This window comes from Pinus tabuliformis, chromosome 4_1 (assembly GCF_031772625.1).
Source record: "Pinus tabuliformis cultivar Carrire ecotype Pingquan chromosome 4_1, CPIR1, whole genome shotgun sequence".
Taxonomy (NCBI): Eukaryota; Viridiplantae; Streptophyta; class Pinopsida; order Pinales; family Pinaceae; genus Pinus; species Pinus tabuliformis.
Genome location: NC_142303.1, coordinates 306,937,978 through 306,963,969, shown reverse-complemented (window position 1 = coordinate 306,963,969; position 25,992 = coordinate 306,937,978).

Below are 25,992 nucleotides of genomic sequence, written 5' to 3'. Positions count from 1 at the left end.
CAGAATGAAAATGTCCTGCCAAAATAGACTTGGCAGCGAATGGGGAGACCTGCACTACAATGGTCTCCGATTCAACAAAGAATGGATAAACAACAAAAAAATCATCCCCATGGGGTGGCCACAGGGGGTGACCGTGGATATTGAGGGAGCAAGCGCGCTGGTTGACTTTGAAGTAATAGAGATAGTGGATGACAACAATTGCTATCCTATGATCCTGGGAATTGAATGGGTTACTGATATGAGTAGGGTAATCAATGTGAAGAAGCGAGAGATGATATTTGAGAAGAAATCCCTGCGCGTAATAGTACCCTTTGATCCTGCTGAAGGATCACGCTATACTAAACCTGTCCACGATTATGAGAATGATGACAATCTCGACTGTATCTATAAGATAATAGTGCAAGACCAATATTGGGTGAATCCCACCGCGGATGAATGGATTACCTGGGTTCGCAAGAGTTCCTGCACTTCAGACTCCGACAAAGAAATAGGATGTTGGCAGAATCAGTTACATGAAGTAACTACACTGAATTGCAACATGATACCTGGTCATTGTGCTATATGTTTTCAGAGGTAAGAAATCTTCCTACTTATTCTTGTTTGAATGAGGTAGATATCTTTTTGGGTGCATTTGAAAGGGAGGTACCAAAAAAGCAGCGCTTCTAGGCCTTGGACTGGGCATTGCATGTGATGCTCGCAAGATGGTGGGGTAAAAACAAGGGAAGATTTGATGATTGACATGAATGTAGGAGGATGATGAGAACACGATTTGGGAAGCCTAAGATGCGACTGATAGAAAAATACGATGGGCAGAACGATATGCGCATGCATCTAGCCAAAGGGACGCAGGCTTATGGAGAAAAGCCCCAACTTGAGTGGGTGCACCTATTATGTCATACCCTAGATGTTATCCCAATGAATTGGTATATAGAAATAGAGATTTTCCATGGGATAGGTGAATGGGATATCCTGCGTGAAGGATTTGTGATGACATTCAGTTTTGGGGATGGGTTTGACAGTATTGATGAAGCACTACAGGAGGTAAAAGCAACAATCTTAAGAATATTGCAGGATCATTTAGACCTGATTCAACCTGAATGGGCTACGTAGTCGAGTCGTGTGCTAGAATGTTATAACATAACTGCTGAAGAAGAGGACAAGGATTCGTGAAAGATTAACATTCCAGAAACAGAAGGATACCGCACGGTTCAAGGACCGCAGATTGAGAACCCTGACATAACCGCGCTGTTGAAAATGAAACAAGTGAACATTGGTGCAAAGATAGAACCCAAATTTGTGAAGATTGGAGACTACTGGGATGACGTGATGGTGGATAAGGTCACTAAATTGCTCTGCGAATATCAGGCCTTATTCCCTACCATGTTTATGGATCTAAAAGGAATAATCGGGGACCTAGGAATGATGAAGATCATGTTAAAGCCCGACGCAAAGCTAGTTAAGCAAAGGCCTTACCATCTCAATTTGAAATACAAGGAGAAGGTCCACTTAGAACTAGACAAGATGCTAGCGGCAGGCATCATTGAGCCTGTGGAAGAATCTGATTGGGTAAGCCCAATGGTGGTGCAAGAGAAGAAGTAGAAGGATGAGATAAGGATATCCGTGGATCTCAGAAAACTGAATGACACTTGTGTGCATGATCCTTTCCCGACTTCGTTCACAGATGAAGTGTTAGACAATGTAGGCGGCCAGGAAGCATATTCCTTCACTGATGGGTTCTTTGGGTACCACCAAATAAAAATCGCGCTGGAGGATAGGAGCAAGACAACTTTCGCGACTGAGTGGGGTTGTTTTCAATACACTGTAATGCCGTTTGGATTGAAGAATGCACCTACAATATTTTCACACGTGGTTGCTACGACATTCAAGGAATTTATTCATAAGTTCCTGGGGGTATATTTTGATGACTGAATTGTATTTGGGCTAGTTAAGTGCCATTTAGCAAGCTTGTGCCTGATGCTGGATACCTGTTAAAGATACCAGATCGCGCTCAATCTCAAGAAGTGTCTGTTTTGCATTCGTTTTGGGAACCTATTGGGGCATGTGGTTTGCAGATAAGGATTGATGGTAGACCCCATGAAGATCGTGGTGATAATGAACTTGGAAGCTGTTGGGCGAATATAAGATGTCTTTTATAACTCCTAAATGCCTCACATTAATTATTGACCCAAGTAAGTCTTTTTTTTTCAAGAGTGTACACAGTATGTGCAAGTGATGGAAATCGTTGGATCTATAGAGAGTAATGCTCTAAAATGGCTTATTGATTTCAATACAAGAGTAAATGGATCAAACCATAAACTACCAAACCTGTAACTTCAAAGAAATTAAACTATTCAAGCATCAAAACTCAATCTTAATCAAAAAGCTCTAATTGTAATTACAAGCCATAAGCACATCAACCGAGTGTAGTGTAGCGATAACAAAGCTCTTTCAACTGAATAGAAACAGTAATGCACCTGATCTAACCAATAATACTCTGGCTCTCAATCAACAGTAAATAACTCTTATCTAATGATTAAATCAATCTATAACATAAATAAATGCAACCAATCAACAGAAATAAAAAAAATAATGCGTGGAATGCACAAACTCAACACCAGTGACTTATATATCAAATAGATCAATCGTAAAACTATAAAACAAAGGAATTAAACTTGCAGTAAAAAGGTAAAAATATAACATAGGGAAAAGCAGTGAAATCCACCAGTGACCGGGCCCAAGCCACCAGTGATTATTGCCTAGTTACTCAAAATATCGCGAGCAAACTGAAACACAAATTGTATATTACTCATTAACTCCGAATGTCATTATAGTAACGATGTGTTCTTTAGAATAATGCTCTATCTCTTAAAATTACAATCAAAGTAAATCAAAGTAAAAAGGAAAAAGTTGTTTTATTCTATTCGTTTTTCCCCTCTTATAGTCAAAGAGGAAAAGAGATAACTGTGATTCCTTAAGATCAGGAGATCCTGAGCAATTTGCAACCACATGCTATTATCAGAACAATCTTCCATCCCACGCTGATCCTTCAGATTCATTTCTCAACTTGATCGCACAAGACATGCTCTTTTCTCCTTGTTTAGCCTTTGTTGTTCAATAGATTGAACAACAATTGTCCCATTCACTAATCTTTGCATAAAAAGAAACGAAAGTTAGTTTTGACAGCCAAATCATATCAAAAGTGATTTTGTTTACTTTCTATCGAAATTCTATCAAAATATTATTACATCATGGCACAAATGCATAAAAAGGAGGAAAAGGATAATGTAATCAAGGGTAAATTTATACCTATTGCACGACCCAACATACTCCCTTGCTTACCTTGTTTCATGTCCTCATGAAAATAAGTAGTTATTATGTAATGCAGTTAAAGAGTAAGCAGGAAAGACTTTTTCCTTATACAACCTAAAACCGTGCTTTTGTATTAAATTTGCAAAGGCTATCCCTTCATGACCATCATGCAACTCGTAATCAAAATAATATCCTTCAGGAGGGTACCAAATAATAGGGCCCCTAAATTGACATCTTAGCCAATGTGGTCCTTCCCTCAAGATAATATTACTGTATGTGACAAAACGGCCTGCGGTAGCTTTAAAATTACTATAGCCAAATGGTTCTCTGTTCTTGACACTATTGGTGGAGACTATCCATCTCTATTTGGATGCAAGTAAGGACCTTTCCTGTATGGATAAGAAATACGCCCTTCCTGCTTGCACAATTTTTTTATGTATAGGCCCCAGATTCTTAATTACTCCCTCCTGTTTCATGAACCTCTCATGTCTAACAAAAATATGCAAGGGTTGAGTAGGCTCACCCCTTACCCATAAATCCAGTCCATTTTCTTTCCTTTGGAAGGTGTTATAAGCCCTGGACCACTTAAGTTGGTTCACTACAAAGGAAATAAAGGCCTGGAACTGAATGTCCCCAATAAAATGGCTAGGATTGTTATCCACCTCCTCGTCTAATAAAAATTTATGCAAATAAAGTTCATAGAGAAGACGTTGGACTTTTATCCCATGCTCCTTACACCATTTTATGAATTTTTCAGTTGTCTTCAATTCAACTGACTTGTCGACCTTAACAGTTTTATTCTTCAACAGTAAATATCTTTCCAACAAAAACAGAGCATAGTTTGTAGGAGGAGATCTGCAAGATAAGACATTAGAATATAAAGAGAAAATAACATCAATCTAACCCACAACCTTATCTAGCTTGGCTTTTACTTTCTTTAGCTTTTCTTCCTCCTACCTTGACTTAGAAAAAGTTTCATCCTCAGTTATGGTCAAATCATTGAATTGCTTCTACAGCTCCTGATACTTTTGCAGAGGAACCGTCTCCTTCTTACATTGTGCTAAAGCAAGCTAGGCCTATACCAGCTCCTCCTGTAACTCTAGAAGAATAGGATCATTGCTTGATGGAGCGTCATTGAATATTTCTTCTGTCTGGGTGCTTTTTTTGTGAGAGGATAAACCCTCCGCCTGACTAGCCATATCTATTATATCTATATGAAATCTTGTTTGTGTGGCTACCATTTGAGTAGAAATAGATTCAGTCTGGGTTCCTATTGCCTTACCTTCACATACTTCTATCTGTGCGGCCACAGTGACTAACTCAGGAATAATGCTCAGAGCTTCCCCATTTGAAGCTTCTTTTAATTTTTGACACAACCACTTAACTATCTTCTAAAGCTTTTGATATTTCTTCTTCAGCTTTCTTAACTTTATTTCAGCCACTTGCTTCTTCTGAGAAGCATCCTCTATAGGAACAGGTTTATCAATACCCTTTGTGTCTGAGGGATCTTGGTGCTCATCTTGGCTATGTTCCACTATAACTGTATCACCTGACTAGTTATCAGATTCATGAATTATTTCTGTGTCCACTTCCTCGACTCGATCTGCAGCTTCTGGGGAAGGAAAAATTTCTGTGTGACTAGAATCCTCTATGGATTGAGACTTGTTCAGGCTCTGGTCAAGTAATCCTTCAGGTTGTATATATGTGCTCAAATTTGCAAGAACCTGGGCCATCCCTTCCTCAAATTCCTGCAATAAATCATCTCGGGGGCTCATAGGTGGTGTTTGAGAAGGCCCTGCTTCATTTTCTAGTTCACCATCATCTTGAGAAAAGTATTGTGCTTCCCCTTGTTCTGGGTCAGAATCATGTTCTTCCTCCTATTCTGGTTCAGAATTTGGTCCTTCCTCCTATTCAGGTTCAGAATTGCATTCTTCCTCCTGTTCTGCTTCATAATTGCATTCTTCCTCTTGTTCTAGTTCAGAATTGCATTCTTCCTCCTGTTCAGGTTTATAGTCATGTATAGCATTTGGACTAGATGGCTCTGCTAGGCGCTCAGCACTACCCTGTGGATCAACGAAAGTCCTCTGAAATGGATTTATCTTCACAAACTCCTACACTTAGTAGGTCCTGTTACTGTATGAGTAATTCTTTTCCTCTTCGGAACAAGGTTTTGCTATTCAATTTCCAAGGTTGCAGAATTTTGGACTACAGGGTATGGCCTAATCTCTGGTGGGGTTATAAAATTATCCCAAGTTAAATCTTGCTGAGCAAGACTGTGACTAACAATCAGTCTGATCAACCCATGATGACTGACTACAGTATCAAGATGTTTAGCCCGTCTTACTCTATCAGCTATATCATGCAACAATGAATTTAAGAAAAATGGAAAATTGACAGTAAACTTTTGCTTTAAAACGGCTAAAAGTTTATGTTGCCGTGGTTTTACCACATCCCGTCAATCATCACAGGTAATGCACTGTTGGATGACACTCACAAATTCACATCATGGTTCTCCCAGAGAGGACGGTTGAATGCCCTTGCCTTTTCGGGTTAGCTCTTCACCCGCATCTTTGAAAATATCCACTGCGTCATGCAACATTACATGCTTTTCCAGCCATGTTGCTCCTTCTACCGACAACCCAGAAACCTCAGCTATCACAGCTTCCGATAATGTTATGCTTACACCTCTTACTGTGGACTTCCCATTCTGTAAGTGCTGTAAAAATTCAAGAGTGATTTCACTGCTAGGGGTTTGAAGCCTGGTGAAATATGAAATCCATCCCACGCACACCAAAACTTCCCTGGCTCTGTCAGAAATTTCCAACACCGAGGGTTCTCGGGGAACCAATTTTCTACCCATAATGCTTGAATTCTTCCAATATTCGCTCTACAATTTTCAAATATTAACACAACAAAAATGCAACAGAGAACAACAATTGCTTTGGTAAAGTAGAACAACAAGTAGACATAAAAACTAAATTCCATAATGTCAAGCAGAATTTCCATGATAATTAATGATATTAACTCTAAGACTATCATACTGCCACATGTCATTTTATCATGGGATATCATAGCAACATATCAAGTCCAGTAAGTGGAATAAATATAGCGCATGAAAAGGTGTAATGGGAATCCTCCCCCTCCTTAAAAAGAGAGGCCACCTACGACCAAGTAGATAGGGAAAGGGTTGTTCTGACGGAAAGGCAAGGGAAAGAACAGTACGGCATTAAATGAAACAGAGTACACATATAAATGATAGGACAACAAGAGGTATGGTTATAATGAGAGCGGAGTGTGTAAAGATAGTTATGAATAAAAGATAAGACACTTGGATTGATGATAAGTTATGCGAGAAAGAAAAGGACAACAATGTGCCAAAAATATGTTCTGTTGATGGTATTCTAGTCGAGAATGAAGCGATTGATCAGAAAACAATTTCTCATGTGTAAAGGTTCAAAACGGGGAAAAATTAAGGAAATAACTTCTCCTATAAAAAGAAAGAATAAGAAGAGGGTATTATAGTAATAATTGATGATAATATAAACTTCAATAGCATAAGCAGAGCCTTTGCTACCAGTAGATGTCCATAGCCTCGACAGTGTTGTTTTTTAACCCATATGAGCCAAGATCCTCAATTTATAAATGGAGAGTTATAGTGCTATTCTACATAAGAGATTAGTATGCTGGCATGGTAACCAGATGACCACACTACCATTCACTGGTATGTAGCAAAAGTGATCAGGCCGGTTCAGATGAGACCTCATATTCTAAGGATATTTTGCCTATCCAAAGGATCATAACCCTGGTGTGGTGGCCATAGTGGGAATGTCACTTTGCTATAGCCTTATGAACATGGTAGGCTAGCTTGTAATTAGACCCCCTATCCTCCATCTAAAAACAAAATTTTGCTGATATTACACATTTTTATGATAAATAGAGGGAGGCTCAATACTCCTTAAGAACAAGGATGGTGGAAGAAGTTTAACATATTAATAAAAAAAGTATACCCATAGTCTTATTTATTGAAGACAAAGAATATTATAACCAAGAAGGGTGGAACCAACATGGTATTAAGATGATCAATTAGTATCAAGTACAACAGAAAACTATGCAACAAAGCAATATATAAATAACTGTGTCCCTTTCTTGAAAAGAATCTATCATCAAGAAGTTGTCTTGTTAAATATCATAACGTTAATGGTATTAACTCCCTTCAATAGAATCCATAAATTATTGTCCTCATAAAATTAGTGTACTTCATGCCATCAAAAGAAAACAAAAGAAAAATGGGGTTGAGCGTTTGAGTGAACATCAATCGTTTAGACAAGCGAAGAGCAATCACACAAAAGAAAAATTTTGTTGTTTAATTGGAATTGAACAACAGCTGTTCAATTAATTGAATAGCAATAACCGCAAAGAGAAAAAGTGTTGTTCAATTGTTTGAAGAACAATTGTTCAATTGAATGAACAATAAAACACGTCAAAAAAACAAGTTCTGTTAAATTGGATTCAACAACGGTTGTTCAACTAACCAAACAGCAATTGTTCAATTAACCGAACAGCAAAACAATGCAAAAAAGAAAGTGTTGTTCAATTGGATTGAAAAATGGCTGTTCAATAGATTGAACAACCACTGTTCAATTAATTGAACAACAAAATTGCGCCACAAAGGAAGTGTTGTTCAATTGGATTAAACAATGGCTGTTCAATAGATTGAATAGCAGTTGTTGAATTAATTGAACAACAAAACAACGCAGAAAAGAAAGTGTTGTTCAATTGGATTGAACAACGACTGTTCAATATATTGAACAACAGTTGTTCAATAGATTGAACAATAGCTGTTAAATTAACTAAATAGAAAAACAACGCAAAAAAAGTGTTGTTCAATTAGATTGAACAACGACTGTTCAATTGGATTGAACATCTGTTGTTCAATAGATTGAACAAAAGCTGTTCAATACATTGAACAACAGCTATTTAATTAACTGAACAACAATATCACACCGAGAAAGAAATGTTGTTCAATTGGATTGAACAATGGCTATTCAATAGATTGAACAACAGCTGTTCAATAGATTGAACAGCAGTTGTTCAATTAATTGAACAGCAAAATCACATAGAAAAGAAAGTGTTGTTCAATTGGATTGAACAACAGATGTTCAATTGGATTGAACAATAGATGTTCAATAGATTGAACAACAACTGCTCAATTATCTGAACAACAAAACAACGTAAAAAAGAAAGTGTTGTTCAATAGATTGAACAACAACTATTCAATTAATTGAACAACAAAACAAGCAGAAAAAAATAAAAAGAAAATCAAATCAAATCAGCAATCATATTTACATATTTTACAGAGAAGAAATAAATTTTATAAAGATGAAGCTACTAAAGGATTGCCTTCTGCAGCTAAAACTTGCATGGTGGGGTCCTCACGTATTTGTTGGTAGAAAGATTCTCTGGTAAGTGGTTTTTGGTAGAGGCGTACCCAATGCCCATTCGATTTAAAAGAAGAACCATACCCATCAATGGTGGTCAGCGTAAGAGTGTCATTGTCATGTACTTACTTTATTTCATAGGGGCCTAACCACCTAGTCTGCAGTTTGCCAGGGAAGTCGTGAAACCTGGAATCATGAAGTAGTGCCCAGTCGCCCTCATGAAATGTCTATTTCTTAATTAGGGCATCATGCCATTTGGCTCTTTATTGTTGAATAAGTGTCGTACGCTATAGAGCCAGTAGCTGAACTTCATCTAATTCATTCATCTACTGTAACCTATTAACCTGGGCTTTGGTTAAATCCAGTCCCACTTCCTGGGCTGTCCTTAGTGTTTGTATTTCAAAATCTATGGGAAAAATAGGTTCTTTACCAAATACCAGTTGATACGAAGAGTATCCAGTAGTGTTTCTCCAAGTTGCGCGATATTCCCACAAGGCCTCTGGTAGTCGAGCATTCCAGTCTTGTCGATGTGATGAAACTATCTTTGTTAGAATAGCTTCAATAACTTTGTTGGTTCTCTCCACCTGCTCGTTTGCCTGTGGGTGATACGAGGAAGTAATTCTGTGTGTGATATGACGATTTCTCAATGTACCAGTAATCTTGTGACCCACATATTTTGGTCCCCCATCAGTAATTACTTCTCTGGGTAAGCCATACCGCACAAAATTTTTGAAAAGAAAGTTAATAATGGTTTCCTTTGTTTCTCTTGGCAACGCTACTGTTTCCACCCACTTAGTTACGTAATCTGTTGCAACCAATATATATGATTTCTGGTTGGATGGTGGTTTGAACGGCCCAACGAAATCTAATGCCCGACGCTCAAAGGGTACTTTCACCAACTGTGGATGCAGGAGCATTTCATTAGATTGGCCAAGGTGGTCCATCCTTTGGCAACTATCACATGCCTAGACAAATTTCTTAGCATCTTTAAAAATAGTGGGCCAGTAGTATCCCATCTGTAGAATTTTATGTCTAGTTCTGTGATCTGCAAAGTGTCCACTGCAAGGTCCATCATGGCAGGCTTTTAGGATATAACACATATTTCATTAAATATGGAATTAAATAGTGGATCTAAAATTTCAAAATAACCAAGAAACACAATTCTAGTGATGTCCTTGTAATAAAAAATTCTAATTTTAATGAAATATGTGTTATATCATAAATTTCATCCTCCCTGATGCACCTATGGATGTGCATATCAGATCCCATGTGGAAAAGGTATCCTCCAATCTAGGAGAAACTAGTGCTACGTTGAACAATCAATTTCCTTTCTCTGGGTGTCAAATGTTTGGGTAATTTTCCCGCTGCTAAGTAATTTGCTACTTCTGCATACCATGGCATTTTTACGACAAAAAAAAACAAATGTTCATTTGGGAACTGATCATCTACCGCCACTGTATCATCTGTTCTTGGCACTCGAGAGAGGAATTCTGCCACGAGGTTCTCCTTCCTTGGTTGATCCCTTATAGTTATGTCAAATTCCCGCAAAAGTAGTAACTAACGATTCAGTCTTCCATTTGTAATTGGTTTGTTGGCTAAATATATAATGGCAGAGTGATTAGTATACATAAATATAGGATATCTAGTTATATAGTGTCTAAATTTATTTATAGCATAAATAACATCTAGAAACTCCTTTTCTGTCACTGTATAATTCAACTCAGTAGGAGTAAGATTTTTGCTGATGTAATATATAGTGTAAGATTTCTTGTCTTCTTGTTGGCCAATAACAACTCCAATGCCTGTATCTGATGCATCTGATGAAATATGGAAAGGTATATCCCAACTCGAGCCTTGTAATACTGGTGTTGTCGATACTAACTGTTTCAGATCTGTGAAGGCAATGTCACATTTATCAGTCCATATAAAATCAACATTTCCTGTCAAGGCATATAAAGGTGCAACAATTTGCAAAACGTTCTTTATAAATCTACGATAATATCCAGCAAATCCCAAAAAACAACATACCTCTATTTGAGTGCAGGGAGTAATTAATAAGAGGATTACATGTATCTTTGTTGGATCTACCTGAATTCCAGCTGCTGAAATGTAATGACCCAGAATCAGGCCCTCTGTCATCATCATATGACACTTCTCATGACTTAAGCATAGCCTAGTAGCAATACACCATTCTAGGACTTTCTCCAATGTTTGTAATGCCTGATCAAAGTCATCCCCATAGGGTGTGAAATCATCCATGTATACCTCCAATCCTTCATTTATCAAGTCTACAAAAATACTGAGTATGGCTCTTTGGAATGTAGCAGGTGCGTTGCACAATCTGAAAGGCAATACCCTGTAAGCAAATGTTCCCCAGGGGTAGGTGAAAGTAGTTTTATCCTGGTCTTCAGGGGAAATTTGAATTTGGTTGTAGCCATTGAAGCCATCTAGGAAAGAGAAGAATTTCTTTCCTGCCAGTGTATCAAGGACCTGATCAATAAATGGAAGGGGAAAATGGTCTTTTTTGCGTCGCTTTGTTGAGTTCTCTGTAGTCAACGCATATCCACTATTTTCCATTCTTTTTGGGGACAAATACTAATGGAGAAACCCATTTACTATCAGATATAGGATAAATAAAATTCACATCTAACAGTTTTTGAAGCTCTTCTTTCACAATATCCTTTAGATGAGGATTTAATCTACGTTGTGGCTGTCGAATGGGTCTTGCATCTTTTTCAGTGTAGATGTGGTGCATGCATAACTGAGGGTCAATCCCTTTCATGTCTGGGTAGTCCCATGCAAAAGCCCCTTTATATTTCCTAAGGATTTGGATAAGTTTCTGTTGCTGGTCATTACTCAGATTACTGTTAATGTTAAGGATTTTCCCTTGCTCGATTTCAATAGGCTTGCTATTATAGATAGTGGTTGTTGGTATCAGTTGGTCATTGATGTCTCTTAAGGAATCTTCTTCAATCTCATTGTCAAGGACTGCTTCAATCATGTGACATCTCAAATTAGACACTGCAGTAGGGTGATTGATAAAGGTGTTAATGACATCATCTTCTATTTGATTTTTGTATTCAAGCACATCTGCCATAGTCAACCGTGAACGAATATTTTCTTTTAAATATGTTGTTGGTTGTTTCCTAGTTTTTACAATGGTCAGGCTTGGCTGAGTAGGAAGGTATAAAGCTAGATTCTTAAAAAAATTTCCTCTGGTTATGGTCATACTGCCTATTTGATAGCCTATATAAGAATCAACTATTTCTAGCCAAGGCCTTCCCAGTATTAAGGGATGTCCATCTAGTCGATTTCTAGGGTTAATAATAAAAAAATCTACCGGATATTCCCAAGAGTCCAGAGAAACCATCACATCTTGTAATGTTCCTTCTAGCCTAATGACTGAATAGTTAGCAAGCTCGAGCAAGGTAGTGGTTGGTTCTAAGGCTATGATGCCAAGCACTTCACAAGTTTCTGTTGTAAGAATGTTAATGGCTGCCCCTAAGTCAACTAAAGCATTGGGAAAAGAGCGGTCGTTTATTTGGACTGTGACAATGGGATTCCCCGGGTCTTCGTATTTTATAGGTGTCTCTTTTCCTAGTAACAAATTAGACAAAGTTCCGACGACATGGACAGTTGGTGTTATTTTTGTTTTCCTCATAGGCTTCTTTACACACAACTCTTTAATGGTTTTAGCATATATCGGAATATCTTGAATGGCCTGGAGGAGGGGTATTTTTATATAGAGATTTTTTAGTTCACCCAGAAGATCAAAGTCATGATATTCAATTGGTCTAGGTATTATAAATCTTTCTAGGAATGGGGGAGAAGTAATTATGATTGGGTCAATATCTTTCTGCCTGACTGTATCTTCTCCCTATTTTGTTTGTTGGTTATCTATAGTTGAAGGCTTATTTGGATGCATTTCTTTAACCTCAAGTTGTAGATTTTTTTCCTCATCTAGAGCAATTACGCGTCCAGATCTTAACTTAAGTTCATTACATTCTCTCGACTCAACTTCAGGGTCCAGACTCTCAATAATTTGTATTAACCGTATCGGTCTGTTGTTAGGATTCAGATTTGGTTGAGCTAGGAGTTATGGCCGCATATTAGGTTGAGGATTTTGTTGCAACATGTAAGGTGCTGGTAAGGTTGGTTGAGGCAGAGGAACTATTCCCATAGGCTGGTTTGTGGATCGTTGCCAATTTGGTTGCCAGTTCTGATTTTGTGAGGTAGAAGGAGACCATTGAGAGGAATAGGGGGTGTTCTACTAGAATGGTGGAGGGTAAGAGGAATTTGGCCAATTATTGTTTGGATTTGATTGGTTGGGCCATGGTGGCATAGAAAATGCTTGAGGTGGCCAAGTAGAGAAAGGTGGCTGGTTCTGCCATGCTGCCCCTGAATACTGCTGAGAATTAAATTGCGAAGAAGGAAAGAATGAAGATGGTTCTGTAGGCATACCTGTCAGATGTGCTTGCCATTGATGACACTAGTTCAATAGATATACTGGTTCCACTTCCTCTTCTGCTTCCTTGAAAACTGCTTTTAATCCAGGAAGCGATGGACAACTTTCTGTAGCATGATCCTTAGTGAAAATGGCACATGTTTGTATCATATCTAACGGACATTCTCTATGATTGTGTTTATTTTTGCAATGTGGACAGAAAATAGCCAGATTATGTTCTACTTTGGCCTACTTTTGTTTGGCTTGCATGATATCCAATTGTGTCGTTAGGGTCCCGAAGATATCAGTCTTGAAATCTTCTAGCAGATTACTGATTTCAACTTGTGTAATGCTTCCTCCCGACACTCTATTGTCCCTGGTGATCGTATCACATCCAGTTGGTTTTAGCCTTGTACTGCCTCTGGAGCACCTGATGCACAATTGTATAATATTGTCATAATTCTCTTGATAAATATCACCCTTCCCCATTAAATTCAGTGTTTCTACCCATTGGTCTTTCATACCTTTGATAATTGTAGTTTTAATAACTTTAGGAGGCAAATTTTCATAAGGAGGTCTTTGTAGATTATATTGAAAACATTCTACATATTCTTCATGAGTCTTGTTAGTCTTAGCTACCATTTGAAAAATTTCATCCTTCAGTTCTCTAGTTTGGAAATAATCTTGGTATTTTTTTTAGAAAGGCTTCTTTCATTTGGTCCCAGTCAGTAATGGTACCTCCACCAAGCCCCATAAACCAACACAGAGGTGCTCCCTTTAGAGTAGAGGGGAACAGTTTCAGCTTTTGGGGGTTGGTAGTGTAATCATATCCCCTACATACAACATCAAATTGAAAAAGGAATGCATCAAGATCCTCTGAAGTTAGCCCATGCAAGGTAAGAATATTCTGTAATGGAATAGCTTTCATGGGAGCATTGACAGTTGTATCAACAATAGGGTATTGTAATGTAGAGGTCTGAGGTTGTTGTTGATTATGAGCCATTTGGTAAAAAATGTGCCAATTTCCTTCAGGGATTTCCAGAGCTAGAGATTTGTTCCTGGGGGGTTCAGAAGAGACTTTTAGAATGACTTTAACAACACTAACTTGGTCTGGAATACTGGGTGTCCTTTTTTCAACTACTACTTCAGGAGATTTGGGTTCTTATGATTTAATCCTTTCAACACTACTTGTTTCTCCTTCTCCTTCACGGAGATTGCAAGAATTCCCTTCTTGTAAAGGGCTAGGCTGTAAATTTTCAGTGTTCTGAAAACTCTATTCAGACCCTTTAGTCTTCTTGTGAATCTCAACATCAACTACAGATGGTGATCCTGCGGCCTTAAGGGTTACAATAGGATTTCTTGTAGAAACGGTTCGGGGTCCTACTGATGACTGAGACTCAACTTTTCTTATGATTTTGTCAATGAAGGTTGATCGTCCAAGGGTCACCGGTCCCTTAGATTTTTTAGATCTAGGTGAAGGAGTTATATATTTTTCTACTCTTTTCTTCTTAGTCATTCATACATAAATACAAACACTTATTTCTACTTCAATTCCTATGCAATTTTGTTGAAAAGCAGGCAAAGGAGCAAGCACTTTACCTGCTCATATGCAGGTTCTTACCTTCCATTTTTAATACCCAATTCTTTCATGGAAAACGAACATCAAATGTTTATTTCTACTTCAATTCCTATGCAATTGTGCTGAAAAGAAGGCAAAGGAGCAAGCACCTTACTTGCTCATACGCAAGTCGCAGATTATCCAAAGCAGAAAATAACTATTCTACCACTGAACGCAAGGGTCTAGCTATGGTGTATGCGCTCCAGAAGTACCGACACTACTTGCTAGGAGGCCATTTTAAGATGTATACAAATCACTCCACACTGAAGTACCTGGTCAATAAGCCTGTGTTGGGGGGACGAATCTGCTGATGGCTCTTATTGTTTCAAGAGTATGATTTTGAAGTTGTTGTGAAACCAGGATGATTAAAAGCGAGACCAGACCACTTGTCGCGCATCGAAATAGGGGAGGAACCTACTAACTTGGAAGAACGATTGCCTGACGAGCAGTTATTTGCAGTGCGTGTCGCGGATGGTCATTTTGAGGATATAATACACTTCCTAACTACAGGAATGGTGCCGAAAGGATACACTGTCTAGCAAAAGAAGGAATTAGTGGTGAGCACGACAGATTTCTCTATCATTGCTGGGCATTTGTACAAAATGGGTATTGATGAGATATTGTGACGGTATGTACCTGAGTTTGAGAGAAGCAGCATCCTCATGGACACTCATGGGGGCACTGCGGGAGGACATTATGCAGGGAGAGAAACTGTGCAGAATATTCTATGCACAAGGTTGTGGTGGAAAACCCTTCATCAGGATTCAAAAGTATATTGCAAGGCGTGTGACGTATGCCAAAGAATGGGAAGGCCATCACAGAGGGATGAAATTCCTTTGAATCCACAGATGACGTTGCAACCCTTCGAGAAATGGGCGATAGATTTTGTAGGACCCATTCAGCCACAAGGGAAGATAGGAGCAAGGTACATTATCACTGCGACGGATTATTTGACTCGTTGAGCAGAAGCACAGCCGATGAAGGATTGCATGCGCACGATGGCTGTGAAGTTCCTATTTGAGCATGTATTGATGCGATTTGGATGTCTAAGGATCTTGATGAGTGATCATAGTATGCACTTCCTGAATGAGACAATCAATGCATTAACATAGGAATTTCAGGTATATCACCAGAAGAGCACACCTTATCACCCACAGGATAACGGGACAGTGGAGGCATTCAACAAAGTGCTTGAAAATGCACTAACCAAGGTTTGCAATTCTAAGCGAAGTGATTGGGACCTATGCATACCTGCAGTATTGTGGGCTTATCAAATGACATGCAAGAAGTTGACGGGACAAACCCCTTTCAGGCTTGTCTATGGTGTGGAAGCCATAATGCCTATGGAATACATCGTGCCTAGTTTGCACATAGTAGCGCTCATAGGTATGACAGATCGTAGAGCCCTGAAGAGAGGCTTGCGAAGCTGGATGAACTCGAAGAAGAAAGATTTTTGGCTGGATTTCACCAGCAGGTCCAAAAGCAGCGCGAAAAGGCATGGCATTATTGACACATCAAGCTATGCACATTTAAGTTAAATGATTTGGTTTTTTGTATGATAGTAAGTTTGATAAATTTCCAGGAAAATTTAGGATGCACTAGTTAGGGCCTTATGTTATTAAGGAGATTACCGATGGAAGAGCAATACAGCTGGTCAAGTTAAATTTAGAACCCTTCCCAGGAAAGGTGAATGGTAGTCGCTTGAAGCCATACACCGGTGGTCCGACCATGTGACTAAATGAAAGTGGCATAGTATTAGTGCTCCAGGAAGCTAAAAGGAGGCGCGGGACTATAAATTACACTTCCCGAGTGGGGGAGATGCACGATGAGAAGATGGTGCAAAGAAAGGATGTGTCACTGGGTCCACAGCAGCACAGAGGGAGCTGTGCTACCTAGGGAGAAATTGCCCAGGTCAGATGGAAAGTGACCGTTAAAATCAATGTTCATGAAAAGACGGCAAAAGTGAGGCCAAATTGAGTGGGCAAGCAGCATTTAAGACAAAATTTAAGGCTTAGATCCTTCAAAATATGCCACCAATCCAGCATAAATTTACCGATTTTGGGGGGGAACGGTCATATTTGAATTCAAATTGCCCTATAAATTACAAGTGGCTGCCCAGCGAAAAACACTTGGCATTCTGAGAATTGAGTTGTTGCACTCTCAGGTGCACATGAACTGTGAATTCTTTCAAGATATGATAGCGAGTCTGGCGTTTGAACAATTGTCAAAAGAGACACAAGCTCTGGTGAAAAGCGTCATGTCAACCCGTGTAGAAGCTTTGAACACCAAAGGAGTGGTCGCTGAGGAAAATGTGCAGGAAATTGATATGGGGACCGAAGTAGCTGCCTGCCCTGGAAGTAGCTAAAGTATTGGCAGAGGTCCCTAAATATCTGAGAATGCCGAGACTAAAGCCAACCCCAACCATGGAGACCATGAAAGATAAGAAGGGAAAGTAGCTTGCCATACCGGTGTGCACGTTGCCAAGACGAAACCCACCAAAGCCCATTTCCTAGGAGAAAGACAAGGCTATAAACCTAGAAGCAGAAGAGGAGGATGTCGAAGACATCCCCATGGATGATGAGGATGAGGGAGTGGAAATAGAGGAGGTTGAAGCCTAGGGTTCAAACCCTATTACATGGTTGCCGGAGTATGGCCCTCCATGCAAGCCTAAGTCCAAGGTCCCAAAGGACATTGATGAAAGTAAGACTCCCCTGCAAACCCCTTTGCTACTAGATGAAATCACTTTTGATGGTTCGCATTTGGCACGGGTGCTAATTTTGAAGCTCAAAGACTAGGACTTGGCAGACCATGAGAAGTTCCTGCACCTGGCAATCGAACAGTTGATGTGCCGCATCATAGACATGAATACTGGGATGACTTCACTAGAGCCGCATAAGTGGCTCAGGGGAGTAGAAAAGGTAGGATTACTCAACCTATTCTGGGTGCCACACTATCACCATACGCATGTGACAGTTTTGGTTATCAAGTAGCTGCTGTGCTTTGTACATGATGGGTGTCTGTGGCTAGAGGAGCCAATACCCATCACTGATATGTTGATTCACAGCATAACGCGCCTGCCATATACATGCGAAAACCCAGCTATGATCTTTGGCGACAAGGGTGGCGACATGGCACTTGTAGAATCAATGAAAGAGAAGTTCAAACTGGTAAAGAAGTCACGCAGGTACACTATCTCCAGCATTTGTGACCTTGCTGTGAAGGTGGCGACGTAGATCCTTATAGGGAAGGTGATGCGGCAGTGCCACACTGATGAGGTACTGACACCTGTCTTAATGCTTGCACAACAGTACGTGGAAGGAGTCCAGTTTAACTAGTCAGACTACCTTCACGGAGAGTTCCTGGCAAACTACCGCGAAGCACAAGAGAAAAGCAAGATGTTCCACTACGCGTGGCTCTTGCTGTCAATTGTGCTCGTGGCATGGGAGCTTCCAGTGAAGAGCCAATTCCCCTCGGTCGCACCAGACCTTCCTGAAGCAGTGAAGTACACTTCGATGTCGGTGACCAAGGATGCGGAACGCATTCGAGACAACAACATCTTCTAGATCTTTATGGAAATGAATATCAAGATGGATATCAATCGCAAGCCACGATTTTTTCCCATGGTATATGCTACCCTACAAAGTTATGGCAAGTTTAAGGCTGATTTCCATCGGATTTCAATCAGGGCATGGAAGGACCCTTCGCAGAAGTGGTACAATTTGCTATACCTAGCCACAAATTATGCCATCGATGCAGTGTTGGATAAATGGCTGGTAGAGTGGAGCACCTTGATGAACTTGGCGGTGGGTGGAAGAAAGTCCACCGCACAAAAGAAGAAGGAAGAGGCCACACTAAAGATGGCGCAGCTGGTCGAAAAGAGGAAGAAGGAGGCCGCTGAGAAGGCCCAAGTAGAACAGACAGGAAAGGAGGTAGGAAAATAGATAGGTGGTGTAGAGCGGGGCTCTGACAAAGGTGCACGGTCGCCTTCATCCAAAACCAAAAAGGAGGGCACGGAGCAGCATGACATTGAACCTCAGGAGACGTCCGACCGCATTGAGCGCTTGAGAGAGCTAGAAAAGGGAGGGTTCAAAAAGAAATCCAAGGTAACCAAGACCTCACTGGACCCCATCACATTGATGAAGGGAGACTTATATGACATCAGTGACATAGTTAGAGATGTCACTGCAGAAGCCCTTCAACAATTTGAGAAACAACAGCAGGTCCTCCTGGGGGCCATCCAGACTGCGCTGTAGGAGTTACAGAACCGTGTGTCACAAGCTGGTACGCTGTCCACTAGCTTGGCTATCGACACATCAAAGGCTGCTGATATGTTGCGCATGAAGGCTTCTAGTGTGCTAATGCTGCCGGATGGAGCACTAACAACAGAAAATGAGGTTGATAGGCCCATTGTTAGTGCCTTGAAGGGAGGGGGATTAAACCTGGCAGCGCTCCCGAGCGAAGCACTCCACCTATTGCAGGATGGAGTCATTGCAGAGTTGAGGGCCCGTGAGCGTTGCACCCTCCAGGTGATTAGTCAATAGAAGATAAACAACAAGAAGATGGCCCTACAAAGGAATGCTGCCATTGCCGCCGAGGCCGAGGTGACCAACCAGAACAAGAAGATCATACAGGTCATGGAGGAGGCCTGTAGAATGGTCCTGGAATTGGCCCTTCTGGAGGAGGATCTAGTCAAGGTCCACATCCACAAATTAGCCACAGGGGTGTGCAAAACTCAGACAGAGATGGTACAGGTTCAGTTGGAGTTGAACCTACATATTACAGAGCTCCATTTGAGGGCTCAGCCTTCAACACTGCCAGAGGTACAGGAACAATGGGCGACCACTATCACAGAAACAGTTGAGGCAGTGGAGAGTGTAGTAGCAGACTGCACACAGTTGTTCAAACAATCGTTTGAGGTCCTGACCGGCTTGCAGGAGGACCCAAACATCTAGAGGCTAGAAACGGAAGCACGTGAACTCCAACAATGCTATAATTAAGTTAAGGGCAGAACGCGATCCGTCACGCTAACATAGAGGTCAGCGAAGCTGTAGGAAGCTAAGTAGCTGAAGGAATAGGTGGACACAACACTGCAAAAGGAAGCATTGCATAAGGCGCAACTAAAGCCCTGGCTAGAGGAAGCTTATGTAGTCACAAGAAACATTGAAGGCAAGCTTGCAAATCTGCAAGCGATGCAACTGTTAGTGTCAGTATCTTCATCCCTCCGTTAGAGATCAAATCCTCTTGTTGCATTGCATATTAAGTGTCCCGCCCAGTCAGCTACACTCCATTAGGAGCATGGATCATCTGACAGTAGTGGCTTCTCCTACATTTTCCCTCTTGTCCTTTACCTGCTGGCCCATGTTTATTCATCAAAATCATATAAAGTCACCTTTTTGTCTTTAAAGTTTGCAAGGGTATTTTCCAGGGTTTCATTGTCATTAGGTCTAGGGTTTCATTAGGGTTTCATCAAATAGGTTTTCAAAATGTCCAATAATAGTCAGCAGGCACATGAGGAGGTTCCAGTATCAATATATTTCATAATTAATTGCTCAGAAATGTATTTTTCCTCAAAACCCTGTTTTGGGGAAAAATAGAGTATTTTATGTTTTTATGTATAAATTTGATGTAATTTAAGTTCTTTCATATGTAAACAACTTCAGTGGAAACCCTGGTCACCTTGCCAAGCTTTAGCATCTCCATCATCTACAAGGCAAACAGAAAAATCAAGTCATTCATCATAAGGCTCAAAAAAGTGAAAAGCTCAAAAAACAGAGTTGACAAGTAAAGTCACATTGCAAACATTATAAAAGTCAGATCTATGAAGGAAAAATCAAAAGCTCTTGTATATAAATCATCTTTACAATTCAAAAGCTCATTGGCACTAAAAGAAGAAAGATTGAGCAAAGTGAAGGTCATGTTGGAGAAAGGAAGCAAAATCACAGCAAAGAGTTCTAGTTTTAGAGGCGCGGCGCATTGGGTGAGTGGCGCGGCACATAGAGCCACTCTCCTCAGTGTTAATTTGCACTGGCGTGCCACACTGGGCAGGAGGCACGGTGCATTGGGCCTCGTTTTGCAGTGTAAAACAACACAGGCGCAACGCATACAGAGGGTGTGATGCATTGGGCTGGATGCGCGGCGCATACAGCCAAAGAGCCCGAAAATTTCCAGAACTCGCTCAAATCGCCCAAAAATGCACGGATTTGTTAGGTAGAGCCTCCATTACCGTTTTATATCCAAGTTGGGTGCTTGCTTCATGGTGCTTGTTTCATGGTGATTGATTAAAGAAATCAAACCTTTTCCTCAAACAAAAATTGCTGCCTAGGGTTTTGATGACTGTTTTGCCACCAAATTCACTCCCTTATCCCTTTTTTTTTTTCCATCGATTTTCTTATTTCCTAAGTTCCCCCACCCCCAAAATTCACTAATCCCCTATACAAAAACTCCCAAAACATCTCATATTTCCCTAACACTCCCTAAATTCTCCACTATTTTTCCCTCCCCTTACAGTCCTTTATTTCACTGTTTTCCCTTGGTGGCAGAGGTCAAACACATCACCAAAAGCAGTTCAAGACAATTTGACATATCAGCGCCTACTTCTCCAAGACAGTTTACTTACTAGCAGCCATGGCATCTGATCCTTCATATGATTATGAAGAGGAGACCCAAAGTGACTCACCCACAGAGGGACATGCACCCAGGAGGCCTCATAGAGGTGGAAGACATATTAGAGAAGAACCAACCACTTTTGCCAAATTACAGGCCTGCCATCTTGCCATCTTTTGTTTCCAGCATCAGTCATGTTATGAATTCTGTGAGAAGTTTTCTAATATTCAGTTTCATCATGAGTTGGCCCACTTGTTTGTGTTGCATTTGCATGGTGATCAAGCCACTCTTGCTGGTGTCACTTTCAAATTAACATTAGAATCCATTTCATTAGCAACTGGCATACCAAACATTGGAGAACCATGGAACAAGAGGTAGAAAATTGACCGGCAGCACTATGAACCGTACATCAAGCCCGGCTTTTTGAGACAATTCAAGAGAGTGTTTCCTTTGCGGTACCTCAGAGATGAATATGCTCCTTTAATGAAACTCATCATGAAGTATTTCACCTGTGAGGGCCGGTTCTCTCGCTTATATGCTTATCATATCAGGCTGCTGATGCATTTTACTCGGGTATGAATGATGAACATTCCTTACTTCATATGTCAAAACATAGAGAAGATGACCACTCTTGTGAAGCACAAGACCCCTCAGTAGCAGTTCAACAGTATTTATCATTTTTCTCTCATCAAAATTGTGGTCGTTGATCAGCTTGGTTTTCAAGGCATCACTTGGGATGACTTCATCTCTCGTGAGTTTTTCAGAGGTTCACAGGGACTTTCAGAGGCTGGGCATAAGACAGGTGGACCTTCCTATCAGCATGAGGGCCATGAGACACAGACCGCTAGTGTGCCAGTGTTCATCACCTATCAGAAGGGCACTAGACGGTTGTTTGCAGCAGTAAAGCGAGTGTTATCTCCACCTGGGGTGGAAGGGGCCTCACTTCCATCATTAGCACAACAGGTTCAGGACCGAGGCAAGAGGCCACTACAGGAGGAAGGACCATTAGTTGAGCGGGAGACTGATTTCAACCTCATTGAGGGTGATGATACCGATATGGGCACAAATCTTAGAGAAATCATTAAGGAGCAGCAGGCGGACATTGATGCCTTGTCTTCCAACTTGGATAAAGCCCAATGGACTATACAGTACCTAGAGTAGAGGAACAAGCAGCTTGAGGACCAGCAGGTGATTATGGAGTTGCAAAACATTCGGGAGAATCACCAAGCTGCCCAAAGGAGGAGGGTGGAGTTCACTTCATTGGAGCAAGAGATCAATGTCGACCAGGAGTCATGGATTGAAAGAGTCAATATACACTTGGAGAGGAAGCTGGAGAAGGCCATCAATGAAAAGAATATGCTTAGAAACCTGTCATATCATTACTTGTCCTGGAACTTGGTGTGTCAAGTGAGAATTAGGGATTTAAAAGCAAAGTTGAAGAGAGCATCAAGGAGGCAAAAAGAGGATGAAGGACTTAAGATCTTGGTTGAGGCTTCCTTGGCCCAACATCATGCTTGATAAAGAAGACTCAGCCCAAATTTCAGGAAATTTGGAGCATTTTTGCATTTCGCAAATTTTTGGCACAAAAAATAGGTTTTTCTGCCCTATGCGCCGCACCACGTGGAGCTCGCTTTTGCTAGAGGCCTCCAAATAACAAAAACTCAGTATTTTTGGATTTGTCATAAAAAATTACACTTGCCTACTGTTACACAAAAATATTGTCACCATGATTATTTGCAGTCAGTATGGGTCTATCATCACTTGTACTGTCCTCCTAAGCAAGTCTCAGACCTCAGCTCTTCAAGTCAAGCTTTGAAAATGAGAGAAAGACATTGAAAATCAACAAAGCTCTAGTTCTGCACTTTATCTCACTATTGCCTACGGTCCCGCACGTCCTGTTTACAAAAACTGCGGACCTGCCCACTCTGTCCCTAAAGGAGTAGGTGCGGACCCCTGTGAAAGTCAAAAAGGCGCAAGTTTATTCTAAAAAACTCACTTTGGGTTAATTCTAGATGATTCTAGAAGGAATTTTGACGTGGATTGGCCACTCTTAGATGGTTCATGCATCCCAAAAGAGAAGGAGCTAATCCCTTGATGAGAGGAGCTATCCCTTTGAAGGAGGGCTTTATCCCTTTGAAGGAGGACCTAGTAACTTCCCTCCATTGCACTATAAATTAAGGCATTGGGTTGGTTGCTAAGGAGGTTGGAAGCTAAACATTTTTGAGGGTAAATGCTGGTGAAATTAAGACTTCCTAGTTGAGCTTAAGAGGAGAGATCACATACCTTTTTGGCTTCATTGGGAAGAGAGTGAAACTTGTCAAAGTAGAGGAGACTTCTTGCTGGACCCTGGGAGGAGCTTGTACAGCATCAAGGCACAGGTTGTAAAGTTCTTCTTTGATTTGAATTAATACAATCAGATTCATTTTTCTCAACAAATTGTCTCATGTCATTTGTTTCATGAATTCCTTGACTTTCATGTTAAATATGTTTTGTGATATTGGCTTTTCAGGTGCTATTTAATTTGTTTGCTTGTTTGTGTTTGCAGATTCGCGACAAGGGAGCTCATTTGGATCGAAGGAGCGAGGCTTCCACAAACTTGCATTGGACCTAAGGTAGGCCTAAAACACTTGTTTGCCTTTGTTTATAAATGCATATTTAGAGAAAGATATTTTGTGATTGGTTTGCTTGTCATTAGGTCTTCTTTAGATTCTAGGAAGGTCTATCTTGTCCGCAAGATCGACTCAGTCCGTATGACAAAATGGCGACTCCATTGGGGACTTGATTTTTTTCCTTGTTTTTACTTTGACCTGAGAAACTGTGTTTTTGTTTCTGCTTTTGGCTTGTTGTGTGAGGAGTTGGGTAGAATTAGTAGATCCAGGGTTATTTTTTGTTTTTCATAACTTTGGGAGAGGACCGCACCCTAGCCTTTTGAAACAGTGCGTACTTATCCGCACTTTTGCTTTTAGCACAGAGCGGTACTGCACCTATGTTAACTGTGGGCCTGCGGACCCTATCAAAATTTTGAAAAACCTAATATTTCCTCTGTTAGTCAGCTTAGTTTTTGTTTAGAAGTTATTATCCACTGCCCAGACCTGCATATAACCTGTCAGAATCTTTCCTTAGGTTGATTTCATTAGTGTTAGGGTTTTAGGTGAAATTCCTAGGAGTTTTGCTTGTTGGGTTTGTTTTTCATTTTGGTCTTGTAGTAGCTCTGAGCTTAGAAGCTGTAGGGACCTCAGATCACCTTGGTTTCTGCCAGCCTTCTTATGAGTCTGACCATTTATGAAATCTACCCTTGTTGAGGAATCCGCTTTGTGTTTTCTCTTTACAAAACTTCGAAAAGCTTGTGTTTAAAAGTTTGGATTTTCATTTTTAAAAAGAAAACAAAATTGGTTGTTTTTGACTGATTTGTGATTCTGCATAAATTGGTCCTTAGTTTACATCTAGCTAAGTAAAACATCCTTAAAAAAGACATCTTGTAGGCTTTGACTTCAAATAGGTTTTTATAATTTATAGATCTCAAAGTTAGTCATTTTAATAGTTTTGAGTGTTTTATAAACAAAATAAAAAAAAATCTCTTTTGGAAAAAGTTTATTTTTGTAGTGGTTGAGTGCTTTGAAAAGAAAAGGGAAATTTTTGTGAAAATAACTAGTTGTCTCGTTTTGAGTGCATTGGAAAGGACAAAAGCTCTTCTTTTAATTTGTTTGTTAAGAAAGATTTGTGTTTACAAAGTATTTGCATTCTCAAACTCTTTCCTAGCTAGAAGTTCATTGAAGGGAAAAGATTGTTTAATCATCTTAAGTGCATTTTTAGTGATTTTGAGTCGAGTCTTCATACCACGAGTTTCATCTCTGCACCTTTTGACTTAAACAAAAACCAATAAAAATAACGCTTAAAGAAAAATTCATCTAGTAACATTTTATTTCTAGGGCTCTGATACACCAACTTAGCTTAGGCTAGTGTCTTGGAGTAGGAGAGTAATTAACTCTCTAAGACAGTAAAAACAAACAAGTAGCTTTATCTTGTGGTAGGGAAGAAATCCAATTGTTGCATTTATGCTCTGGGAAAGCTCCTCTTAAAGGAGAAGCACAAGATCGTGTCCGAACTAGTGTGGGAATCAATCCTTCCTCATTGGGAACGACGCCAGATATTCACGTATTAAAAACGGTAAACCTCGGATTAACCATTTTCGAGGAGCCTGGGGTCACTTGTTGGTAAACCTTGGATTATGTCAGGGAGCCTTCAAGGGGATTGAGCTTGCTACTCTACCCTTGCATGCGTATCAGAACGTAGACTGTTCCTCTAGGTATATTTGTTTCAGTTGGTAACCTTAGTGGCCATATTCTTTAGGATTCTTCCTAAGGTGACAGTGGTGGGAAGATCCCACTGTACCTGGAGTAGACGTCGGCTAGACTCACTTGGATTTTCTGGGGGGTTCTCTTCAGTCAAGATGGTTAAGTGGAGGAACTTGTGCCAGTCTATTCATTAAGCAGGTTACCGGGGTAACTGTTCCAACCGCCATTTCTGTATTGAACTCTGCGACGTTGGATTTCATCACCAACTAGTGTTTTCAGTACGGA